A 26381-nucleotide genomic window follows, 5' to 3' on the forward strand; every position below is an offset into this window, starting at 1 on the left:
AAATGTCCGTGTTGATTCGGTCACCCGAGATAGAAATGGAAAGGTCTAGGAAGGGGAGGGAGGAGTCTGAGACGGTCCAGGTGAATTTGAGGTCGGGGTGGAAGGTGTTGGTAAAGTGGATGAACTGTTCAACCTCCTCGTGGGAGCACGAGGCAGCGCCGATACAGTCATCGATGTAGCAGAGGAAAAGGTGGGGGGTGGTGCCAATCCCTTGAACTTAGCACTGCCTTCCTAACCTGCAATCTTCTTCTTGGATGCTGCCTGACCTGCTGCGCTTTTCCAGCAACACATTTTAGGAAAAGGTGGGGGGTGGTGCCAATCCCTTGAACTTAGCACTGCCTTCCTAACCTGCAATCTTCTTCTTGGATGCTGCCTGACCTGCTGCGCTTTTCCAGCAACACATTTTCAGCTCATTCTCCCATTCCCCAGCCCTACCTATGTGGCCTTGTAAATTCATCACTCTCAATATATCCAGTTCTACTCTGAAACTTTGTATGAAAACTACCTCCACTACTCTCCTTGGCAGCACATTCACAATCCTAACAACTCTTGGAGCAAGAAAGTTTCTCCTCATTTCACTCCTAGTTCTCTTGCTGACAACCTTGAAATTGTGATCCCCATTTACTGACATACAAACTAGTTGAGACAGAATATCCTTCCTTACCCTGTCAAAATTGTTCATAATTCTGAACACCTCAATAAGATGCCTTCTTAATCTTCCACGTTCAAAGTAGAACATGCCCGATTTCTCTAATCTTTCCTTGTACCTAAAATCCTTCGTTATGGTAAATTCTAGTAAATCTCTTTTGAACCCTCTCTGTGGCTTTCATATTCTTCCTTAAATAAGATGCCCAGAATTGAACACAATACTCCAAATGAGGTCTGATCAATGATTTGCAAATATATAGCATCACTTCCTTGCTTTTATATTCTATGCCCCTACTTATAAACCCAAGGATCCTATAAGACTTGTTAACAATGGTTTCAACTTGCCTGACCATCTTCGGAGAATCATGCACATAAACCCGGACGTCCCTCTGCTCCTATATTGTCCTCAAACTTGTACCTGTATTGCATCATTGAACCTGTATTGTCTCTCATTTTTGTCTACCAAAATGTATTATGTCACATTTATAAGCTTTGAAATTCATTTGCCGGGTGAGGGCCATTTGGCCAACTTGTCAGTGGCTCTCTGTAATCACTCAGCATCATCCTCACAATTCACTATTCTCCCCAGTTTAGTATCATTTGTAAATTTAGAGATTTCACCCTCAATACCCAGTTTGAAACTATTTATTTAACTCAGAAAAAGAAGGGTCCCAAAACCAATCCTTTGGGTCCTGATGAAGGGCTTATGCCTGAAACATCGATTCTCCTGCTCTTCACATGCTGCTTGGATGCTGTGCTTTTCCAGCACTACACTCTTCGACTCTGATCTCCAGCATCTGCAGTTCTCACTTTCTCTTAGAACACTACTTTCAACTTGTCTCCAGTCTGAGAAATGCCATCTATACCTAGCCTCTGTTTCCTATCTTTTAGCCAACTTCTAATCCATACTGCCCAAGAACCATCAATCCCAAGCTTTTCTAATTTGCTAACCAACCTGTCATGTGGCACCATATCAAATGCTTTCTGATAGTCCAAATATATACCATTCATAGTACTACCCTCATCCATTGCCTGTGTCAAAGAACTCAATTACATTTGTCAGACATAACCTGTCCTTGACAAAGCCACATTATATAGTATTAATCTATTTTACTCAAAGGATATAGAGTCATAGAGTCATAGATGTACAGCATGGAAACAGACCCTTCGGTCCAACCCCTATCCCATATTATGGCCTCCAACAATTTTTCCAGTTTTGATGTCAAGTTGATAGGTTTGTAGTTCCCTGGGTTATTCTTTGCCCTTCTCTTAAACAATGCTGTCACATTTGCAATCCTCTCATCCTCTGGGACTAATTCTGCCTTCAGGGAAGCTTGTTAAATTTTGTCAATGACTTGACGATTTGCGCTCTTACCTCTCTCAGCAATCTAAGATACATCCCATTTGAACCAGGTGACTTCTTTACCTGGAGTGCTGCCAGCGTTTTTAGTATTCTGTTGCTCAACACCCACATTTACAATGAGGGCATTCTTACAATTTCCTAATTTGGTAAAGACAGATGCAAAATATTCATTTAGTAACTCTACCACATCCTTTGCTTCAGTGAGCAGCTTACCCTGCTTGTTTCTTATGGGCCCCACTCTACCTTCGCTAATCTTTTACTATTAATATGTTTGACAAACATTTTACTATTTGTTTTAACACAGTCTGTTTATCCTTTCCTCATGCTTCCTCTTAGCCTTCTTTATTTCAGTCTTAGCCTCTCTCCCGTGTTTGAGATACTCTTTCTGACTTAGACCATAAGACATAGGAGCAGAAAGTAGACCATTCAGCCCATTGAGTGTGCTCTACCATTCAATCATGGCTGATAAGTTTCTCAACCTCATTCTCCCGCCATTCTCATGAACCTCCTCTGAACACGCTCCAGGCCAGTACATCCTTCCTGAGATATGGGTCACAAAACTGTGCACAATACTCCAAATGTGCTCTGATTAGAGCCTATAGAGTCTCTGAAATACATCCCTACTTTAATATTCAAGTCCTCTGAAAGTAAATGCCATCATTGCATTTCATAACTAAGAATAAGTTCCTAACTACTGACTCAACATACAGGTTTACCTTGAGAGAATCCTGGACTAGAACTCCTCAAGTTGCTTTGCACTTCAGACTTCTGAATTTTCTCCCAATTTAGAAAATAGTCCATGCCTCTATTCTTTCTGCCAAAGTGCATGACTTCACACTTTCCCACACTGAACTCCATCTGCCACTTCTTTGCCCACTCTCCTAACCTGTCAAAATCTTTCTGCAGCTTCCCCACCTCTTCAATGCTACCTGTCCCTCTATCTCTCTTTACATTTTCTGCAAACTTAGCCGGAATGCCCTCCTTCATAGAGTCATAGTCATTGAGTCATAGAGATGTACAGCACGGAAACAAACCCTTCAGTCCAACTTGTCCATGCCGAACAGATATCCCAACTCAATCCAATCCTACCTGCCAGCACCCGGCCATTTCCCTCCAAACCCTTCCTATTCATATATCCATCCAAATGCCTTTCAAATGTTGCAATTGTACTAGCCTCCACCATTTCCTCTGGCAGTTCATTCCATACACATGTCACCCTCTGCGTAAAAAAGATGCCCTTTATGTCTCTTTTATATCTTTCCCCTCTCACCCTAAACCTATGCCCTCTAGTTTTGGACTTCACCAACCCAGGGAAAAGACTTAGTCTATTTACCCTATCCATGCCCCTCATGATTTTATAAACCTCCTTAAGGTCACCCCTCAGCCTCCGACGCTCCAGGAAAAACAGCCCCAGCCTCTTCAACCTCTCCCTATAGTTCAAATCCTCCAACCCTGGCAACATCCTTGTAAATCTTTTCTGTACCCTTTCATCTAGATCATTAATGGATAAAGTGAAAAGTTGTGGCCCCAACACTGAGCCTTAGAGAACACCACTTGTCACCGGGCTGCCATTCTGAGAAGGACCCTATTATCCCCACTCTCTGCTTTCTGCCAGACAGCCAAGCTTCTTTCATTGCTAGCACCTTGCCTTGACACCATGGGACCTTATCTTACTCAGTAGCCTCCTGTGTAGCACCTTGTCAAAGGCCTTCTTTAAATCCAGATAGATAACATCCATTGGCTTTCCTTGGTCTATACTGCTTGTTACTTCCTCGAAGAATTCTAGCTGATTTGTCATGCATGACCTCTCCTTGATGAAACCATGCTGACTTTGCCCTATTTTACTGTAAACCTCCAAGTTTGCAGAAATCTCATCTTTCACAATGGATTCCAGGATGTTACCATATCTGAGGTTAGGCTAATCGGTCTGTAATTTTCCATCTTTTTCCTTACTCCCTTTTTAAGATGGCTGTCATGTTAGCAATTTTCCAGTCCTCTGGGATCCTCTCTGATTTTAGCGATTCCTGAAAGATCACCACCAAAGCCTCGGCTATCTCTTCAGATATCACCCTTAGAACTCTGGGGTGTAGTCCATCTGGTCCAGGTGGTTTATCCACCTTCAGGCTATTCAGTTTTTCTAGCACCTTCCTCTTGGTGATGGCCACCATACACAGCTCTGCCCCCTCACTCTCTAGAATGTTTGGAATATTACTCGTGTCTTCAATTGCTATTATTATTCCAGCAAAAAATCACCTCCAACCATATTGGTTCTAATTCAGGAATTGTACTGTTTTCAAGGGCAGTGATATGATCTTTGACCAAAAATGCAAAGTCTCCTCCCTTTTTACCCCACCTTATTTCTACTGAAAGCTTTATAATTCTGTCAATGCTGCTATGTCAGTCATATCCTTTAGAGCAATTTCTGCTTCCAGTCCCCAATTTTGTTCACAATATTCCATGCATACATACAATTTAATCTTGCCTTTATCTCTTTCTTGTCCATTGGAAGGGGACTATTTCTTTGTTCATTATCAACACTCACACCTTCCCTCACTTCCTTTACTCAGTTCCCTGAATTCTCTCTTTTCCACCCTCTGGTCCTTCTCAAACTCTCCCCTTGCTTGAGGTGTAGGGACCTTCAGGTTAAACCACCAGTTGGCTCTGAGCAGCTCGATGGTCTGGTAAGACTACGGTGATTTTATGTTTATCTTCTCCTCCCTGATGAAACGCGCACACACACACATGGTAAAATCTTTGGATTGCAAAGAACAGGATAAAATTAAGCGTCGTTTTCTACAGTCAAGATTAGAGTAATGCTGGAAAAGCACAGCAGGTTAGCCAGCATCCGAGGAGCAGAAAAATAGACGTTTCAGGCAAAAGCCCTTCATCAGACTCTTGTCCAAAATGTCAATTTTCCTGCTCCTCGGATGCTGCCTGACTTGCTGTGCTTTTCCAGCACTACTCTCATCTTGATTCTAATCTCCAGCATCTGCAGTACCCATCTTCGCCCAGTTCATTTTCTACAGGTCAAGCCAAAGATGTTCATTTTGCATAAAAAAAGAACACCTTTAAACAAAAACAAATAGCTGGAGAAACTCAGCAGGTCTGGCAACACCAGTGGACACTTTTTGAGTTCAGTAACCCTTCTTCAGAACACCTTTAATCAAGTTTAATCTGTGTATGAATTTCTGGAGAGGCCAAGAAAGAGTGGTTGAGAGCAGAAGGAATACATAGAGTTAACTTAAAATGTTGAGTAACAACTTTACAGTAAAGACACAAATAGACAATGGACTCTTTGTGTGTTTATGTGTGTGGTTGGTACTATCTGAGTGATGTGTGTGTGTGTGTGTATGTAGTGGGGGTGGGAGGGGTGAGGCTAGACTGCATTTTGTAATGAGCATGTGAACTCAATCTTTCAGCAAGAAAGCACCCTGGCAACAAACCTTAGAGTCGCAATATCCTGTCTTTCTGTGAGGAAACTGAAACATTCCCAGCTCCCTACACTGTAAACATACTGTGGACTGTGTGGTTGTATAACTGGTTAGTTCAGTAATATTAAAACTGACCCTTAAACCCAATCTCTGTTTGTTACTGTGCCAATCTAATTCTTACCCTGGAACTGTGTATCGGTATATACTATACAAACATATTATCTGTAAAAGTTGAACAATGGATTGAAAGCAAGTGGTTTATCTCATTGCTTTTTCATTTTAATTTAAACAAATAATTCATTGAAAGGTGTTGAGGACGTTTAAGAATCAAATGTTACACACAGCCTTCTCTCCTGAAAACATGCACAATGACGCAGTTACTTAAAACCTCAGCTGGACTTGCATTTGGGATGACTGATCTGTAATCGGAGAATATTTCTCAATGCCTTACTCGCTCAGCTGTAAACTGAGAGTTTACAGAAATCCTTCATCCATTGTATTTTAATCCAATTAGCTCCCAATCAAAGGTCTAATAAAGCGAGGTTCCATTATATGTTTTGTACCTTTGAATAGGCTAGAAAAACTAGTGTTGTTTTCTCTAGAGTGGTGGAGGCCGAGGGGGAGGCTTGACAGAAGTCTAGAAAATCATGAGACGCATGGATAGGGTTGACAGTCAGAATCGTTTTCCCAGAGAGGGTGAAACGTTCATAGGAGATGTGAGAGGCTAGTCTTTTTAGACAGAGAGTGGTGGGTATCTAGAATGCACTGCCAGGGGTAATGGTGGAGGCAGATACGATATGTTGTTGAAAGGGCTTTTAGATAGACACATGAATATGCAAGAAATGAAAGGATATGAACCAAGGACAGGCAGAAGGGATTAACTTAATTTAGTGTCATGTTTGGCACAACATCATGTGCCGAAGTGCCTGTTCCTGTGCTGTACTCTTCTATGTTCAATGTTTATGCTCCTTATTTTAACAAGTATAATTTCAAAAATCTTTTCATCTTTTCTGTATCATACAGAAATAGGAAGTGTCACCATCCATTCTTACACCATTTGCAATATTCATAGAAGGATATTTAATCATAGAGTTATACAGCAGGGAAACAGACCCTTCGGTCCAACCAGTCCTTGCAAACCATAATCCCAAACTAAGCTAGTCCCACTTGCCTGTGCTTGGCCCACATCCCGCCAAACATTTCTTATTCATCTACTTATACAAATGTTTTTAAAATTTTGTAACTGTACCTGCACCCACCAGTTCCTCTGGAAGTTTATTCCACATACGAATCACTCTCTGTCTAAACAATTGACCCCATGCCTTTTTAAAATCTTTCTCCTGTCACCTTAAAATATGCTCCCTAGTCTTGAAATCCCTCACCCCAGGGAAAAGACACCTGCCACCTTATCTTTACCCCTCATGATTTTATAAACCTCTATGAGGTCACCCCTCAAACTCCTACGCTCCAGTGAAAAAAATTCCCAGCCTATCCAGCCTCTCCTTATAACTCAAACACTCCATTCCTGGCAACATCCTGGTAAATGTTTTCAGAACCATCTCCAGCTTAATGATATCCTTCTTATAACAGGGCAACCAGACCTGTACATAGTACTCCAGAACAGGCCTTACTAACATCCTGTACAACCTCAACATGACGTCCTAACTCCTGTACTCAATAGTCTGAGCAGCAAAAGCAAGCATGCTAAACACCTTCTTAACCACTCTTTCAACATGTGACACAAACTTCAAAGAATTATGTACCCAAACTGTTAGGTCTCTCTGTTCTACAACATTATCCAAGGCCACATGTTTAATTGTGTAAGTTCTGCCCTTGTTTGTTTTACTGAAATGCAATACCTCACATTTATCCAAATTAAACTCCATCCGCCACTCTCTTGATCAATTGATCAATTGATTTAGTTTGGCTTCTGGATTTTCTAGAGTGCTAGTGTCAAAATTGTTGTTTTGTTCAATAAGACAGTAATTGTTCCTTTGAGAAAATGGAGGCACTATATGATATTTTGTCACTGTAAGGGAATTGGAAGCAGATCAGTCGTGATTTCAAAGGGGAATTAGATATATCCTTAAAAATGAAAATTTGCAGACAGAATAGAGAAAGTTGGGAAGGTGAAGGAGAGATTTAATAGGGGCATTCAAAATCAGCAGGTCCAGTAAGTAAAGGTGAACTGTTTCCATTAGTAGGAGGGTTGATTTAATATAATTAACTGTTCTAATAGAATTGGCAAAAGAGATGAGTGATAAGAGATGTTTTTAACATTGAAATGTGCAACCTCAAAGTATGGCAGCAGAAGACTAAGAGCAGCTTTGAAAAAGAAATTGGATAAGTACTCCAAAAGGAGGTTGGGTTATGGGCAGAGGCCGTGGGATTAATTGGGTAGCTCTTTCAAAGTGCCAGTACAGGCATAATGGGCTGAATGGCCTCTTCCTGTGCTGTGTGGCTCTAGAATTATCCTGTATCAGCACAGCTGCTTTTCCTATATTCAATTTCCAAAATGCAAGAGCAGGCACTGTTAGTCCTCCTTCAGAAAGCAATTTTTAAAAAAAATGCAAATCAAAACTGCAAATATTCAAATGCAAGGATTCATCTGTGTCTCTGTAATGAAGATAGGATGTAGGCGTTGACTTGAACGAGTCAGACTTTAGATTTACTTCAAAAGACAGGATATCAAAGTTTCAAATAATAAAAATATGATAAAGTGAGTTTTGATCTACAAAGCAATAGGAAGGATTTCCCTATCTTCCAATTTTCAATCTTGTTGTGAAAATATTAATTAAACTCTCTATTCTGTCATGCCAAAGAGGAAAGCTTTCACTACTATTTGGTCAAATGTTAAGCTGCATTCTTTTCAAATGTTAAGACCCGCTCAACTCCTTCCTGCTTCCCTCCACCTGTCTGCCTCCAGCACTGTTTTAGTGTTTTTTGACTATCAGTGAGATTCTGGTTCTGTGGAGAGATTAAGACATGCTGCCCTCTAGTGCTTAATGACCTCAATTCCATCCCATCCCAGACAGTGTAATTCCAACAATGCAGTTTGATTACTGCCCAGTCTGAAGTAGATATAGGACCTCCCTCCTCACCCTGAGAGCAGAAGGCAATGGCAAACTACCAAAAGAAAATGCTCAGGATGAAGCATCATCTTAGACAATGAGGTTGCTTTACTTCGAGCAGAACGTAAATGAAATAGCTGAAAAGAAATACACATTTTTATTATGCCTATAATAGACAGGCAGGAAGCTGGAAGAACATAGCAAGACAGCAGCATCAAGAGGTGGAGAAGTCGATGTTTCAGGTGTAATCTTTCTTCAGGACTGGGGGTGGGTGTAGGGGGAACTGCAGATAAAGAGGTTGGCGTGGGCAGGGTGGTGAAGTGGGTACAAGTGAAGACAGAGGGTAAGACCTGGTTGGTCAATGGGAAAAATGAATCCGGTTGGTGGCAGGGAGGAGTGGAAGGGAGGGGAGACAGGCTGAGAAGGGAGTTGGGGGATGGGAAGGAAGGTTATTTGAAATTGGAGAACTCGATGTTGAGTCCTCCGGGCTGTAAGCTGTCCAGGTGGAAGATGTGGTATTGTTCCACCAGGTTGCGGAGTGCTTCCGGAGAGAGAATTGTTTGTGGAGGCGTTGGAGGTATTGCAAGAATGGAGCGTCAAAGGTGGGTCCAAATTTGGAGGGTTTAAAATGGGCCTTGGGGAATGTGATGGTTGTGAAGAACAGCAGCCGAGAAACGTCATGTGGCGGTAGTTTCGGGTTTGTTTCATCATGTGGTCAAAAAGCTGGAAGGCTGAGGAAGTCACGGTGTTGTGACAGTGAGAAAGGGACTCACTGAGTGCACATCCGAGGGAGGCAGAGCCAAAATAGACAGGGCAGGAGGCTGAAAGAACACAGCAAGCCAGTGGAGAAGTCAACGTTTTGGGTGTAACCTTTCTTCAGGACTGGGGGTGAGTACAGGGGAAGCTGCAGATAAAGAGGGTGGCGAGGGCAGGGTGGTGAAGTGGGGAATAGGTGAAGACAGATGGAGGGTATGACCCCATCACAAGCATCGAATGTCCCAAAGCACTTTACAGGTCTCCTTTGTAATAATGCCATGGCATCACATGATGAGGCTTCTATAGACAAAAAAAGCATGAGTGGGTGAGGTCAGGCTGACACAGGCCCAGGGTACTAGTTTTTGTTTTCAGTTGTTGAATTTGGGGCTTTTGCTGTTGAAGCTGCTAGATAAAGCTCTCACTCTCTCTGCTGTAATGGAGGACGGGAAAAATTTCTGGCTGGAACAGGCTGCTCATTTTTTGAGGTATTTTAGGTGTTGGAGGCGATTTCCTTGAATTTCAGGAGCAGCAATTACTGTTTTCTATGCTGTTGCATTGTTTTGGAACTTTGGAGAAAAAGAAGTCAAAACAATGGCACTTTTAAAAGGGACAGAAACAGACAAAGGCAGCACATGGTGAGGTCAGTGTAGGAGAGAGAGAGAGAGAGTGAAAGAAGCCCACACAACTAACTGACACAGCAGTGAACCTGCACAGATACTGCCTTTACTGTTTGAATTCATGTATCGCTGGACATTGGAGTGCATCTGGAAAAATTAACAAACAGTGAAGTTCATATCTTGGAGGACCTGTTTGGGAGAGGTCACAGCACAGAAACAGATAAGTGAATACTTTTAAGTGTAGCCTTGTTCTAAGTCTGCAGTAGTGAGTAGAGTGGGTTCTTGCTTGATTATATGTTTTATTGAGATATGTCTCTTGATTAAATTTAAAAATATAAGCCATAAGTATTGTTACCCTGGAGCAGTGTTTTGTAAAGGAATAAGACGGCACGGTGGCACAGTGGTTAGCACTGCTGCCTCACAGCGCCAGAGACCCGGGTTCAATTCCCGCCTCAAGCGACTGACTGTGCGGAGTTTGCACATTCTCCCCGTGTCTGCGTGGGTTTCCTCCGGGTGCTCCGGTTTCCTCCCACAGTCCAAAGATGTGCAGGTCAGGTGAAGTGGCCATGCTAAATTGTCCGTAGTGTTAGGTAAGGGGTAAATGTAGGGGTATGGGTGGTTTGCGCTTCGGCGGGTCGGTGTGGACTTGTTGGGCCGAAGGGCCTGTTTCCACACTGTAAAGTAATCTAAATCTAATCTAATCTAAGACAGGCTATTTTCTGGGTCTGTAGATTGGAAGAAGCAAAAATGGCCTTTAGTAGAGTGGTATGCTCTTCTTGTCAGATGTGGGAGGTGAGGGAGAGTTTACGTGTTACTGAGGATTATATCTGGAAGAAATGCCATTGGTTGTGAATCCTATTAGATCAAATGGATCGGTCGGAAAGACAGTTAGAAGCAATGAGGAATTTACAAGACCAAGGGGATGACATGGATGGCCGTTAGGAAAAGAAAAAAGTTGCATATACAGTCGCATAGATGGGTTAACTCCAGGAAAGGCAAGAGAGGTAGGCAGGTATTGCAGGAGTCTTCTGTGGCTATACCCATTTCAAACAAGCACACTGTTTGGAAAATGTTGGAGGTGATGAATTCTCAGGGAAATGTAGTAGCAAGAACAGCCAAGTTTCTTGTGTCGAGACTGGCTCTAATACAATGAGGGGTATGTCAGGTTCCAAGAGATCAATTGTGTTAGGGGACTCTCTAGTCCGAGATACAGACAGACATTTCTGTGGCCATCAGCGAAAAATCAGAATAGTGTGTTACTTCCCTGGTGCCAGGATTAAGGATGTCTCAGAGAGGGTGCAGAATGTTCTCACGGGCGAGAGGGACCAGCAGGAGGTCATTGTGCACATTGGAACCAGTGACATAGGAAGGGAAAGGGATGATGTTCTGAAGGGAGAATATAGAGAGTTAGGCAGGAATTTAAAAAGGAGGTCCTCAAGGGTATTAATATCTGGATTACTTCTGGTACTACGAGCTAGTGAGGGCAGGAAAATAGAAGGATAGAGCAGATGAATGCATGGCTGAGGAGCTGGTGTATGGGAGAAGGATTCACATTTTTGGAACATTGGAATCTCTTCTGGGGTAGAAGGGACCTGTACAAGAAGAACAGATTGCACCTGAATTGGAAGGGGACTAATATATTGGCAGGGAAATTTGCTAGAGCTGCTCAGGAGGGGTGGGTGGGACCCAGGGAGATAGTGAGGAAAGAAATCAATCTGAGACTGGTACAGTTGAGAAAAGAAGCGAGTCAAACAGCCAGGGTAGCCATGGGCAAAGTAGAGAACAAGGTAGAACTGATAAATTAAGCTGCATTTATTTCGATGCAAGAGTCCTAACAGGGGAGGCAGATGAACTCAGGGCATGGTTAGGAACATGGGACTGGGATATCATAGCAATTACAGAAACATGGCTCAGGGATGGACAGGACTGGCAACTTAATGTTCCAGGATACAAATGCTACAGGAAGGACAGAAAGGGAGGCAAGAGAGGAGGGGGAGTGGTATATTTGATAAGGGAGTGCATTACAATGTACTGAGGGAGGATATTCCCAGAAATACATTCAGGGAAGTTATTTGGGTGGAACTGGGAAATATGAAAGGATGATCACCTTATTGGGATTGTATTATAGACCCCTTAATAGACAGCGGGAAATTGAGAAACAGATTTGTAAGGAGATCTCAGTTATGTATAAGAATATTAGGTTGGTTATGGTTGGGGATTTTAACTTTCCAAACATAGACTGGGACTGCCATAGTGTTAAGGGTTTAGATGGAGAGGAATTTGTTAAGCATGTACAAGAAAATTTTCTGATTCAGTATGTGGATGTACTTATTAGAGAAAGTGCAAAACTTGACCGACTCTTGGGAAATAAGGCAGGGCAGGTGATTGAGGTGTCAGTGGGGGAGCACTTTGGGGCCAGCGACCATAATTCTATTAGTTTTAAAATAGTGATGGAAAAGGATAGACCAGATCCAAAAGTTGAAGTTCTAAATTGGAGGAAGGCTAATTTTGATGGTATTAGGCAAGAACATTCGAAAGCTGATTGGGTGCAGATGTTCATAGGTAAAGGGACGGCTGGAAAATGGGAAGCCTTCGGAAATGAGATAACGAGAGTCCAGAGAAAGTATTTTCCTGGATGTAGGTTTGCTTGCTGAGCTGGAAGGTTCAATTTCAGACATTTTGTCAACATACTAGGTAACATCTTCAGTGAACCTCTGGATGAAGCCTACCAGCTCAGCGAGCAAACCTACTTCCCGAACCTCAACCTGAGCTACAAATCTTCTCACAAAAATTGCTCACAGTATATTCCTGTTAATGTGGAAGGAATGGCTGGTAGGTGTAGGGAATGCTGGATGACTAGAGAAATTGCGGGTTTGGTTAAGAAAAAGAAGGAAGCATATGTCAGGTGAGATCGAGTGAATCTTTAGAAGAGTAGGAAGGCAGTAAGAGTCTACTTGAGAGGGAAATCAGGAGGGCAACAAGGGGACAAGAGATAGCTTTGGCAAATAGGGTTAAGGAGAATCCAAAGGGTTTTGGAAAATACATTAAGGACAAAAGGGTAACTAGGGAGAGAGCAGGGCACCTCAAAGATCAGCAAGGCAGCCTTTGTGTGGAGCCGCAGGAGATGGGTGAGATACAAAACAAGTATTTTGCATTAGTGTTTACTGTAGAGAAGGACATAGAAAGTGTAGAATGTAGGGAAATAGATGGTGACATCTGAAAAAATGTCTATATTACAGAGAAGAAAGTGCTGGATGTCTTGAAATGCATAAAAGTGGATAAGTCCCCAGAACCTGATCAGGTGTACACCAGAGCTCTGTGGGAAGCTGGGGAAGTGATTGCTGGGCCATTTGCTGAGATATTTGTATCATCGATAGTCACAGGTGAGGTGCTGGAAGACTGGAGGTTGGCAAACGTGATGCCACTGTTTAAGGAAGGTGGCAAGGACAAGCCAGGGAACTATAGACCAAAGGGCTTGATGTCAGTGGTGGGCAAGTTGTTGGAGGGAATCCTAAGAGACAGGATTTACATGTATTTCGAAAGGCAAGGACTAATTAGGGATAGTCAACATGGTTTTGTGCATGGGAAATCATGTCTCACAGACTTGATTGAGTTTTTTGAAGAAGTAATAAACAGGATTGATGAGGGAAGAGTAGTAGATGTGATCTATATAGGCTTCAGCAACGCGTTCGATGAGGTTCTCCATGGGAGACTGGTTAGCAAGGTTAGAGGGAGAACTAGCCATTTGGATACAGATCTGGCTTGTAGGTAGAAGACAGAGGGTGGTGATGGTGGAGGGTTGTTTTTCAGATTGGAGGCCTGTGACTAGTGGAGTGTCACAAGGATCGGTGCTGAGTCCACTACATTTCATCATTTATATAAATTATTTTGATGTGAGCATAAAAGGTCTAGTTAGTAAGTTTGCAGAAGACACGCGGCACAGTGGCTCAGCGGTTAGCACTGCAGCCTCACACACCAGGATGCCAGGTTCGATTCTAGCCTCGGTTGACTATCTGTGTGGAATTTGCACATTCTCCCTGTGTCTGCGTGGGTTTCCTCCAGGTGCTCCGGTTTTCTCCCACAGTCCAAAGATGTGCAGGTTGGGTGAATTGGCCATACTAAATTGCCCATAGTGTTAGGTGCATTAGTCAGAGGGAAATGGGTCTGGGTGCGTTACTCTTTGGAGGGTCGGTGTGGACTAGTTGGGCCAAAGGGCCTGTTTCCACACTGTAGGGAGTCTAATCTCTAATCTCAAAATTGGAGGTGTAGTGGACAGCGAAGAAGGTTACCTCAGATTACAATGGGATCTTCATCAGATGGGCCAAAGGTTTGAGGAGTGGCAGATGGAGTTTAATTTAGATAAATGTGAGGAGCTGCATTTTGGGAAAGCAAATCTTAGCAGGACCTATACACGCAATGGTAAGGTCCTTGGGAGTGTTGCTGAACAAAGAGACCTTGGAGTGCAGGTTCATACTTTTATGGTATTTTTTATGTCTAGAGGGTCAGCCCTGATTGCTTTTTTTCTCAATCCATGGATTTAACTCCACAGCCTTCTGACCAGACTCAAAGGGGTGTCATGATTGACACTTAATCAAACACCTATGTGCAGAAATGGTGATGCTGGAAAAGCACAGCCGGTCAGGCAGCATCTGAGGAGCAGGAGAATCAATGTTTCAGGCATAAGCCCTTCATCAGGAATGATGAGCCCTTCCTGATGAAGGGCTTATGCCCGAAATGTTGATTCCCCTAATCCTTGGATGCTGCCTGACCGGCTGTGCTTCTCTAGCACCATACTCTTCAATTCTGATCTCCAGCACCTGCAGTCCATACTTTCTCCTCATTGATTATAACCTTACTGCGAAGCTTCTTCCAAGGATGCCTACCTTGAAGAAGTTCTCCTCCTCCCTCTACAAGATTCCTGATGAAGGGCTTATGCCTGAAACATTGACTCTCCTGCTCCTCAGATGCTGCCTGATCGGCTGTGCTTTTCCAGCACCACACTCTTGACTCTGAGCCCCAGTATTTGCAGTCCCCACTTTCACCTATGTATGTAACCTTGATGCATTATCCTTGAAGAAATTGCAGTTCATCAAGTTAGATTTCCTGCTGTTTATACAGAGTGTTGCTTCAGCAGGAGGGTCAGATTCCAATTGGGTGATTGCAATGGGCTTGGCTGATGTCTATTGTATTCTGGAGCGTCCACTGCCAATGGCTCCCTCACCTGTATCTATGTGAGGATATTCAGCAACTGGGAACGAGGCAGTGTGTAGGGTGTTGGCTGACGGGGACGGAGAGCCAATAGGTGAAAAGGGGAGCTCTTTGAGTGAAGTTCCTATTTCCATGGTCCATGGCGGACCTCTGAGCAGAATTAGAGCTTATGGAATAAAGCAGGACAGGAGCAGCATGCATAGCAAATTGACTGAGTGACAGGAAGTAGAGCGGAATGGCTAATGGATGCTCTTCAGACTAGAGAAAGGAAGTAGCATCACCAGTGGTTAGTGATGGTAGTCCTGCTTTTCTTGACATTTATGCTAATAACCCAGATCTTGGTTGAACGGGCAAAATTTCAAGATTTGTGGTTGGTATGGAGTTTGGAAGCATTGTAAACCATGAGCAAAATGCAGGAGAACATCAAAAGAATAGACGAGTTGCAGGAGTGGGCAGGTAGGCGGCAGAAGGAGTTCAATACGGAACATGTGGAGCAGTATCCTCGGTGTTTATGAATAGAGGAAGGAAGTACAAAGGTGAGGAAGTTACCTTAAAACTGAATAAAACTCTGGATCAGCCTCAGCTGGAATAGTGTAGCTAGTTGTAGCTGGCTGTTTCACTTTAAGAAGGAGATGAAGACATGAGAGAGGGTGTAGGAAAAAATTAATACGAATGGTTCCAGGGTCAGGAGCTTTGTAGGTACTTTGGAGAAATCGGGTTATTCTCCTCAGAGAAGTGAAGGTTGAAAAGGATTTGATTGAGGTGTTCAAAATTGTCAGGGTGTGGACAGAGCAGATGAGGAGAAAGTGTTTGCATTGATGGAAGGCTCAAGAACCAGAAAATATTGATTTAAGTGAGCTGGTAAAAGAAGCAATATGGCAGAGGAAAAGCCTCTTCAGGTAGCGCAGCGAGTGGTTACGATCTTAATAGCACAAGAGTGTAGTGGAACAATTGAGGCTTTCCAGAAGGGGTTGGATTATTACCTGAGAAGGAAGAGTATGCAAGGCTACCAGGAGAAGGTAGAGGAATGGCATGAGGTGAATCGTTCATTCAGAAAGCTGGCACAGATGCAATGGACTGAGTACCCTCCAGCTGCACTATAATAATTCTGCGTTTCTGTGCCCAGCTTCCACCATAACACAGACCATCCCCTGCTCTCCCTGCTACCAGTTTATGTTTGTGTTCACTTGTCACATGTGGCTCACAAATTGAAAACCTACATCGCTCCAGAATGTGTCTTCAGATTTGTGTTAATGCTGACGAGCTCGCCATGTATTTTGAGGTTTTCTTTTTTTTTATTTCAGATTGTTTAAAAGAAAAATTCATTTTCAGTTCTTAACTCCTTGTTTTAAAAACTTGTTAATTTTCAGAAACCTTTTCGCTCTTGGTGCGGGTCCATTCTAATCTGCCTTGGAGCGATGTGGTTTTCAAGACTGCCTCATTTACATTAATTGACTTAGTTAAAGAGGCTTATTTGTGAGAATATTAATTAGAGCCTCAGACCTTCACATCAGTACCTAGGAATTGTGCTCAGGTCTTGTTAAAAGCAGGTCTTAGGAACTACTTTGGGTTTTTTCTCCCCCAGGAAATGGACCTTATTCATAAAATTTGTCAAAATACAGAACGACAAAATTGTTGATGGTCAGAAAGAGACCATTCAATTCGTCATGCCTATGCCGGTTCTCCAAATCCATAATCCACCCACTGCCGTGCTCCCGCCTTCTCCCTTTGGCCTTGCATGTTCCTCCCTTTCAGATTATAATCCAATTGCCTCTTGAGAGCCTGGATTGAACCTGCCTCCACCACGTTCTCAAGTAGTGCTGTCCAGATCCAAACCACTGGTTCGTGTGAGCCTGAAGTGTCGGTGAGGGAGGTGCCCTGGTATTGAGAGCAGGAAGCCCGAGGTTTTCTGGAGTGTGAGCCAAAGTGGAGGAGACCAAACCCTTGCAGGAAGTGCACTTAAAAAAGACTGTAGAACTTTTACCTTTATTTCTTCATTTCTCCAGTTAATACTGGGAAGGACTGTAATGTTAACTTTAAACTTTATTTTTCTATTATATTAAGAACAACAGTAATGCTTTACTTTCATCCACAGCCCTCCCACTGGAAAACCAACTAGTTTTAGGATAGAGCAAAATGTGTCTGTCACCAAGTTGATGTTTGTCCAGCAGCAGATATTTTAAACTAAGGTGGGGCCCTAAACTGTTCATAATATTTTCTCTGTGGTTTGGTTAGTGCCTTGTATAGTTTTAGCCAAACCTTCCTATGTTCATACTTCATTCCCCTTGAAATAAAGGACAGCATTTCATTTGCCTTCCCTCTAACCACTTTGTGATTCATGATGAGGATTCCCAAATCCCACTGCGCTGTAGCTTTCTGCCATCAATTTAACTAATATTCAGCTTCTCTATTCTTTCTGTCAAAATACTTATGAAATAATGCACAAAGGCCAGTATCCCGTTACCAAGTCATCCTTTATTTACTTGTGCACATTACACTGGTTATTACCAGCCTGCTCGGAGTCAGTCCCCTGAGCTGAGGAGATTCTAAATCTCCCATTTATATAGTTTTTAAAAAATGTTTTTTTATTTTATGCAACGTTATACAAATCGACATGACGCGCTAACAATGGACAATCAAAAAACTACAAAGAAATGGGGTCTCGAAAACAAATGCCTCAAATCCCCAATAACCAACAGGAAAAGCAATACAGAAGCAATAAAATAAACCATATCACAGTCCTCCAAATAAAAAACACACAGTGTACAGCCAAAAAACAGTGCATTAAAGGAAACCAACATGGCAGCACCCTCCAGCAAAATGAACTCACCCCGGAGACACATAAAACACAATGCAGATATGGAAATACAAATCAATCACAACCTACACAATAAGGTACAGTGCAAACATGATATACACATGAGCATACAGAGCAAACCACGAGGGGATAAGAATCCACTCATGAGACAGATTCCGTTCCAAGACAGGGTCAACTCATGAGACAGCGTCCACTCATGAAGTGGGGGCTGTTCCAGATACAGGGGCTGCACTCAGAGTCCGCTGTCCAACTCAGAATCCACTTCCCAAACTGTAACCTGACTCTGACAACAGGGTTTACTCCCAATGGCAGGTCCTCCTCCTGTCGGCAGGGTGCACACACTCAACACATGAAGGCCCGTCTCCCCACTGAGGTCCTGTCCCACTCACACCGCCACAATCTGCTCCCAGAGGCCTAGAATCAGCCTATTCAAGGAGGTGGGGCCCACCATGGAGGTTCAGTTCACGCACTGGAATTGAGGCAGGGCAGGTAAGAAGTTCAGTCCAAACAGCTGACTGTGGAACAAAGAATTAGTCCCACTACCAAATTGCCTCTTCCACTCTCACATCTTCTCCAAAATAATAGCACTGTTGCATGATCCCAAAGGTGAAGGGGAGGGAAGGGATTAAATCAAAATAGAGTTGGAGGGGGAAATAAAACACTTCACTATTCCCCTGTTTTTTTTATTTTTAAGAGGGGGTGAAAGAAAGAAAGCAACTCTCCTCCTCCAAAACACAGAGATAGGCATGGGCAGCAGGAACACACTGATTGTGGTCCAGCCAGCACAGAGTCAGTTCCCTAAACTAAGGAGATTCTAAATCTCCTGGTTGTACAGATAGCATGAAGAAATATTTTGGTTTTCAATTTTCGTTTGCTTTGGCTAAAGCTGGATGTGAAAGACAGTTACTCCTGAAGGAAGGAAATAGTTCAGAACTGTTAAGAAATAGGTTAACTCAGTATAAGAAGTTTAGCTTGAAAGTTCCAGACAAGAATTGTTTGGTTAAAATCCTGAATGAGTTACGTGAAGCTGCAAAAGTCTAAGCTCAGTGGTATGAAAATTCAAAGTTGCAGAGAGCCAAACCAAAGTGGGCTGTTGGGTGGCTCAGTGGTTAGTATTTCTGCCTCACAGCATCAGGGACCCAGGTTCAATTCCAACCTTGGTGTTTGCATGTTCTCTCCATGTCTGTAGATGCTCTGGTTTCCTTCCATAGTCCAAAGGTGTGCAGATTAGGTGGATTGGCAGAGCTAAATTTCCCATTGTGAAATAGAGTGTGGGTCTAAGGAATACTCTTCAGAGTGTCAGTGTGGACTCAATGGGCCAAATGGCCTGCTTCCACACTATAGGGGTTCTATGATTCAAACCTCCCCTCTACTCTTTCTGCTAAATACTTTAATTCATTGAACTGGGAACAATCTTCTCCATCAGAACCCATATGAATGTATGAACATAGCAGTTAGGATGACAATATAATAACTAACAAGGTATCTCTTTTCTATCTAAATGCTGTTGGCTGAACAAAGGATGTGCTTTGAATGTCCAAATTAACTACTTTTGTCTGTAAGACATAGAAGCAGAAGTAAGCTATTTGGTCCATTGAGTCTGCTCTGCCATTCAATATATGTAGTCAATGTTATCAATTTAAGGAATCTTGAATATACAACAATAATGTGACAATGATATATATAAACCCACGATTTTCCAGCTTTAGGTATCACTCGAGAGAACATAAGAGATGAGAATATCTCCATTTGCTGCACTCTCCCCCTGTCTGTTCATGCTAATGTTACCTGGCTCTTTAGGGAAATAAATCTGCTGTTCCTACTTGGTCTGACTTACATGTGACTCCAGACTCACAGCAATTTACTCTTGACTGCCTCTGGAATAGTCCAGAAAGCCTCTCAATTCAAGGCAATTAAGGACGGACAATAAATGCTGGCATCATCCATATCCCATGAATGAATAAAGAAATACAATGGAGGCCATTTAGTCCATCTTATTTATGTGAATCTCTTCAAAACAGCAGTGCATTTACTCCCATTCCCCTGTTATTTCCAAAAAGAACCCGTAATTTGTCTCCCCTTCAAGTATTTATCCAATTCCCTTGTTGAAATTCACTTCGGATGGTGAAACCAGATTCAATCAGGTAGTGAAATCCAAATCCTAAATCCATTGAGTTAAAACACATTTTCTCAGGGTCTTTTGCCAGTCGTGTTTAATCTTTGTCCCATCATTATTAGCCAGTTGGAAGCAGTTTCCCTTATTTTCTCTAGTTAAACCCTCCAGTCTCTGCTTATAATTAAAGGCTGTTATTCCTAGAAACATTTCAGTCAATCTCCTTTGCACCTTTTCCAAGGCATTAACATACTTCCAACTGCGTAGTTCCCCAAAATGGACACAAGAACCTGTCTGAGCCAAAACAGAGTTTTATATAGGCTCAGCATAACTTTATGGTATTTGTTCTTAATGTTTGTATTAATGGTAATGGAACCAAGAAATTGACAATTCTTCAAGTTATGATAAAAGATGCATAACATATTATTAATGTTTGGGAATTTAGCATTTTAAACTCGAGGCAGGTGTGTGAGTTCATTTCTCTGAAGATGAATGTGATTTTTCTATGAGGTCAAAAATGAATTTGACATAGTGAAGTAAAAGCATAATTTCTAAGAAGCCATGTGCTTGGCAGGAGACCTGCAGTGTTAAATGGGGACAATTCTGTGTCTTATGATCCTGCTCCAAAGCTATCTGATGAAGGAGCGGCGATCGAAGGCTAGTGCTTCCAAATGAACCTGTTGGACCATAACCTGGTGTTGTGTGATTTTTAAGTTTGTCCACCCCAGTCCAATACCGGCTCCTCCACATTGAGTTTACAACAGATACAGAAAAATAGAGGACAGGCCATAACTTGGTTTTGACTTCAGAATAGAAGAATCGAGTTTTCAGTTCAGGAGGGAACAGCCACCTAGCAAAAAGAAATTATGAAACCTCCAAGCTAGAACAATTTAAATAGAAGTTTTCAAGTTTTCAGAACTGAAAGGAAAGAGAAGCCATCAGAATCGAGAAAAATGGTTCATGCTAGCAGACTTGGAAAGCAGCAGTTGGAAAGAAACTATCTCAGCAGTCTAAGGAGGAAGACCTTCTAAAACAAAGAAGTGCAAATGCTAGGAATCTGAAACAAGAACACAAATTTCTGGGAAACCTCAATAGGACTGGCAGTATCTGTGGACAGAAAGTTGACTCCAACAATTTCTGTTTCTTATAGGAAGGCTATTGGAACAGTTAGTTGGAGAGTTGAGTTGGGAATGATATTTCTCTGAGATTGACTATCTGTGATGGATAGTGTTGGGAAATGTTTAAACCTTGTTTTACAGTTTACATTAAGATCTTCCTAAACTGCCTTGTATATGAATGTAGCTTTGCTTTTTTTTTCTTTTGTGTAATAAACTTGTGTTCTTTAGTTAAAGAATATTTGAAGCCTCACATATTCATGTCCAGTGACTAACTGTCACTGTAACCAAGTGCAAAAAAATTGAACTTATGATTTATTAAGGCAGGCTTCAGTCTGGGGTTTGAATTGTCCAGTATTACCATGAGCTGAGATCATTACAAAGTTCTCTTCATTATCTTCATTAACTGAATCTTCTTTAACTGAATGATGCACTATTGTTGGGATGAAACACAAGAAATATGTGACCAAAGGCTTGGTCAAAGAGATATGTTTTCAGGATCATCTTCAAGACTTAGGGAGGTGAGACATTTACAGAAGGAATTCCAGAATTCAGGTCAATTCAGCTGAAGCATGGCACCAATGCTGGAGCAAATGATTAGAGGACATAGAACTGTACAGCACAAGAATTGGCCCTTCGGCCTGCAATATTGTGCCAAACATGATGCCAAATTAAACGAATCCCTTCTGCCTGCCCTCGTTCCATATCCCTCAATTCCTTGCATATTCATGTGCTTATCTAAAAGTCCCTTAAATGCCTCTATTGTATCTGCCTCCATCACCATCCCTTATAGCAGGTTCCAGAGTCTTACTACTCCCTGTGTAAAAGACTTGCCCCCTCACATCTCCTTTGAACTTTCCCCTCTCACATTAAATGCATGCCCACTAGTTTGAGACATTTCTCTAGGAAAACAATTCTGACTGTCAACCCTATCTATGCATCTCATAATTTTATAGACTTTTATCAATCTTTCCTCATCCTCTGCTGCTCCAGTGGTGAGATAAAACACTTCAAAGTCATAAAAGGTTCTGATAAGGTAATTGTTTAATACAATCCCAATAATCTGATCATCCGTTTCTTATTTCTCAGTTCCACCCAAATAACTTCCCTGGGATGTATTTCCGGGAACATCCTCCCTCAGCACAGCTGTAATGCTATCCCTTATCAAAAATGCCACTCCCCCTCCTCTCTTGCCTCCCTTTCTATCCTTCCTGTAGCATTTGTATCCTGGAACATTAAGCTACCAGTCCTGCCCATCCCTGAGACATGTTTCTGTAATTTGTATGATATCCCAGTCCGATGTTACTATCCATGCCCTGAGTTCATCTGCCTTCCCTGTTAGGCCCCTTGCATTGAAATAAATGCAGTTTAATTTATTAGTCTTACCTTGTCCCTGCCTGCCCTGTTTGACTCACTTCTGTTCTCAGCTATACCCGTCTCAGATCGATCTCTTTCCTTGCTATCTCCCTGAGTCCTACCCCCCCGCCACCTTACTAGTTTTAATCCTCCCAAGCAGTTCTAGCAAATTTCCCTGCCAGTATATTAGTCCATTTAGGTACAATCTGTCCTTCTTGTACAGGTCACTTCTACCCCAAAAGAGATTCCAATGATTCACATTTTTGGAAATGTTTAGATGGAGAGGAATTTCTAAAGTGTGTACAAGTCAATTTTCTGATTCAGTATTTGGATGTATCTACTAAAGAAGGTGCAAAACTTGACCTACTCTTGGGAAATAAGGCAGGGCAGGTGACTGAGGTGTAAGTGGGAGAGCACTTTGGGGCCAGCGACCATAATTCTATTAGTTTTAAAATAGTGATGGAAAAGGATAGACCAGATCTAAAAGTTGAAGTTCTAAATTGGAGAAAGGCCAATTTTGACGGTATTAGGCAAGAACTTTCAAAAGCTGATTGGAGGCAGATGTTCGCAGGTAAAGGGACGGCTGGAAAATGGGAAGCCTTCAGAAATGATATAACAAGAATCCAGGGAAAGTATATTCCTGTCAGGATGAAAGGGAAGGCTGGTAGGTATAGGGAATGCTGGATGACTAAAGAAATTGAGGGTTTGGTTAAGAAAAAGAAGGAAGCATATGTCAGGTATAGACAGGATAGATCGAGTGAATCCTTGCAAGAGTATAAAGAAAGTAGGAGTATACTTAAGAGGGAAATCAGGAGGGCAAAACGGGGACATGAGATAGCTTTGGCAAATAGAATTAAGGAGAACCCAAAGGGCTTTTACAAATATATTAAGGACAAAAGGGTAACTAGGGAGAGAATAGGGCCCCTCAAATATCAGCAAGGCGGCCTTTGTGTAGAGCCACAGAAAATGGCGGAGATACTAAATGAATATTTTGCATCAGTATTTACTGTGGAAAAGGATATGGAAGATATAGATTGTAGGGAAATAGATGGTGACATCTTGCAAAATGTCCAGATTACAGAGGAGGAAGTGCTGGATGTCTTGAAATGGTTAAAGGTGGATAAATCGCCACGACCTGATCAGGTATACCCGAGAACTCTGTAGGAAGCTAGAGAAGTGATTGCTGGACCTCTTACTGCGATATTTGTATCATCGATAGTCACAGATGAGGTGCCGGAAGACTGGAGGTTGGCAAACGTGGTGCCACTGTTTAAGAAGGGTGGTAAAGACAAGCCAGGGAACTATAGACCAGTGAACCTGACCTCGGTGATGGGCAAGTTATTGGAGGGAATCCTGAGGGACAGGATGTATATGTCTTTGGAAAGGCAAGGACTGATTGTGCGTGGGAAATCATGTCTCACAAACTTGATTGAGTTTTTTGAAGAAGTAACAAAGAAGATAAATTATTGATGTCACAAGGAATTAAGGGCTACGGGGAGAATGCGGGTAAGTGGAGTTGAAATGCCCATCAGCCATGATTGAATGGCGGAGTGGACTCGATGGGCCAAATGGCCTTACTTCCGCTCCTATGTCTTATGGTCTTAAGATTGATGAGGGCAGAGCAGTAGATGTGATCTATGTGGACTTCAGTAAGGCGTTCGACAAGTTCCCCATGGGAGACTGATTAGCAAGGTTAGATCTCATGGAATACAGGGAGAACTAGCCATTTGGATAAAGAATTGGCTCAAAGGTAGAAGACAGAGGGTGGTGGTGGAGGGCTGTTTTTCAGACTGGAGGCCTGTGACCTGTGGAGTACCACAAGGATCGGTGCTGGGCCCTCTACTTTTTGTCATTTACATAAATGATTTGGATGCGAGCATAAGAGGTACAGTTAGTAAGTTTGCAGATGACACCACAATTGGAGGTGTAGTGGACAGCGAAGAGGGTTACCTCAGATTACAACAAGATCTTGCTCAGATGGGCCAATAGGCTGAGAAGTGGCAGATGGAGTTTAATTCAGATAAATGTGAAGTGCTGCATTTTGGGAAAGCAAATCTTAGCAGGACATATACACTTAATGGTAAGGTCCTAGGGAGTGTTGCTGAACAACTGTACAGGACATTGGTTAGGCCACTGTTAGAATATTGCGTGCAATTCTGGTCTCCTTCCTATCGGAAAGATGTTGTGAAACTTGATGTTCAGAAAAGATTTACTAGGATGTTGCCAGGGTTGGAGCATCTGAGCTACAGGGAGAGGCTGAACAGGCTGGTGCAGTTTTCCCTGGAGCGTCGGAGGCTGAGGGGTGACCTTATAGAAGTTTACAAAATTATGAGGGGCATGGATAGAATAAATAGGCAAAGTCTTTTCCTGGGATCAGGGAGTCCAGAACTAGAGGGCATAGGTTTAGGGTGAGAGGCGAAAGATATAAAAGAGACCTAAGGGGCAACATTTTCACGCAGAGGGTGGTACATGTATGGAATGAGCTGCCAGAGGATGTGGTGGAGGCTGGTACAATTGCAACATTAAAGAGGCATTTGGATGGGTATATGAATAGGAAGGGTTTGGAGGAATATGGGCCGGGTGCTGGCAGGTGGGACTAGATTGGGTTGGGATATCGGGTCGGCATGGACGGGTCAGACCGAAGGGTCTGTTTCTATGCTGTACATCTCTATGACTCTATAACTCTATGGTAATAGTTTATTCAGACTGCTCAGAGATGAAAGCATGTAAGTCATTGATAACTCACCTACATAAATAATTCGCTATGGTCAAAGCAATGTTGTTGAAAGAAAACCCAATTACTTATTTTTGAAATTGAATTGATAGTTGCTCAAAAAGCAAAAATTAAAAGTTGAAGAAGTGGATTTAGAGTAGGGGATTTATGCAGATTGAATAACCCAGCGCAGATTTGATTGACTGGTTCTGGAACAATCAAAGATTTATTCCATGTTGCTGTCAGTGTGACTTACCAATAGAGGTCAGTAGTGTGCTGTTTCAATCGAGGTATCACTGAGGAGCCTGGCTGGGAGAAGGTTAGAGTGAGCAGTGCAATGGGGGTGAAACTAGTCCACGCCAACATCACAAAATGGGCTGCTGGCCAATCAGCAGCTGGATTTTCACTGAGCCAATTCTTATTTTCCATTGACGTGGAAAACGCTGACAACGCTGAAAACCAGATGAAAACAACAGTGAGACCAGAAACAGTTTAACCATTGTCCTGTCAACATCAGTGAAAGGAAGATTTAATGTGTCTTAAAAAAAAGTCAGCAACCGATTCACCACAGGTCTGACCTACATTGTTGTTGACTTTGATACTGCATTTATGTAGCACCTTTAAAGTTGTAAAATGTGCCAATATGCTTAACTATGAATCAATTTGCATTCCACTGCAGCACAGAGGAAGGCAAAAAGATTTTGTGACTGGTGTATGGGAACATTGGATGAGGAATTATCACAGTCTTATAGGACTCTATCTTTTGGGAGACATCGAGGGACTATGGATAAAACTCAAAGACACTGATTATAATTTCTGATTCCAAGCTAAACTGGCATCAAATATGGCTCAGTGGGTAGCAATGTCACAAATATCTTTCTCTGGTTCTTGTCACAGAAATAAAAGCTAACACTCTCGAGGGGGTGCTGCACCCTGTGAGGTGCTGTCTTTTTGAATGAGATGTGAAACTGAGGCAAGACCCGATCTGCTCTCTCAGGCATTTGCGAAAGATCCCAACGGTGTGATTTTGAAGAAGAGCAGAGGAAATCTTCCTAACGTGCTGGCCAGCAATGATCCTTCAGTCAACATCATGAGAACGTGGATATCAAGGCAATGGTGCTTTTGGGAACTTTGCTGTGTGCAAATCGGTGACCACATTTCTCATGTTGCAA

This window comes from Chiloscyllium plagiosum, chromosome 19 (assembly GCF_004010195.1).
Source record: "Chiloscyllium plagiosum isolate BGI_BamShark_2017 chromosome 19, ASM401019v2, whole genome shotgun sequence".
Lineage (NCBI taxonomy): Eukaryota > Metazoa > Chordata > Chondrichthyes > Orectolobiformes > Hemiscylliidae > Chiloscyllium > Chiloscyllium plagiosum.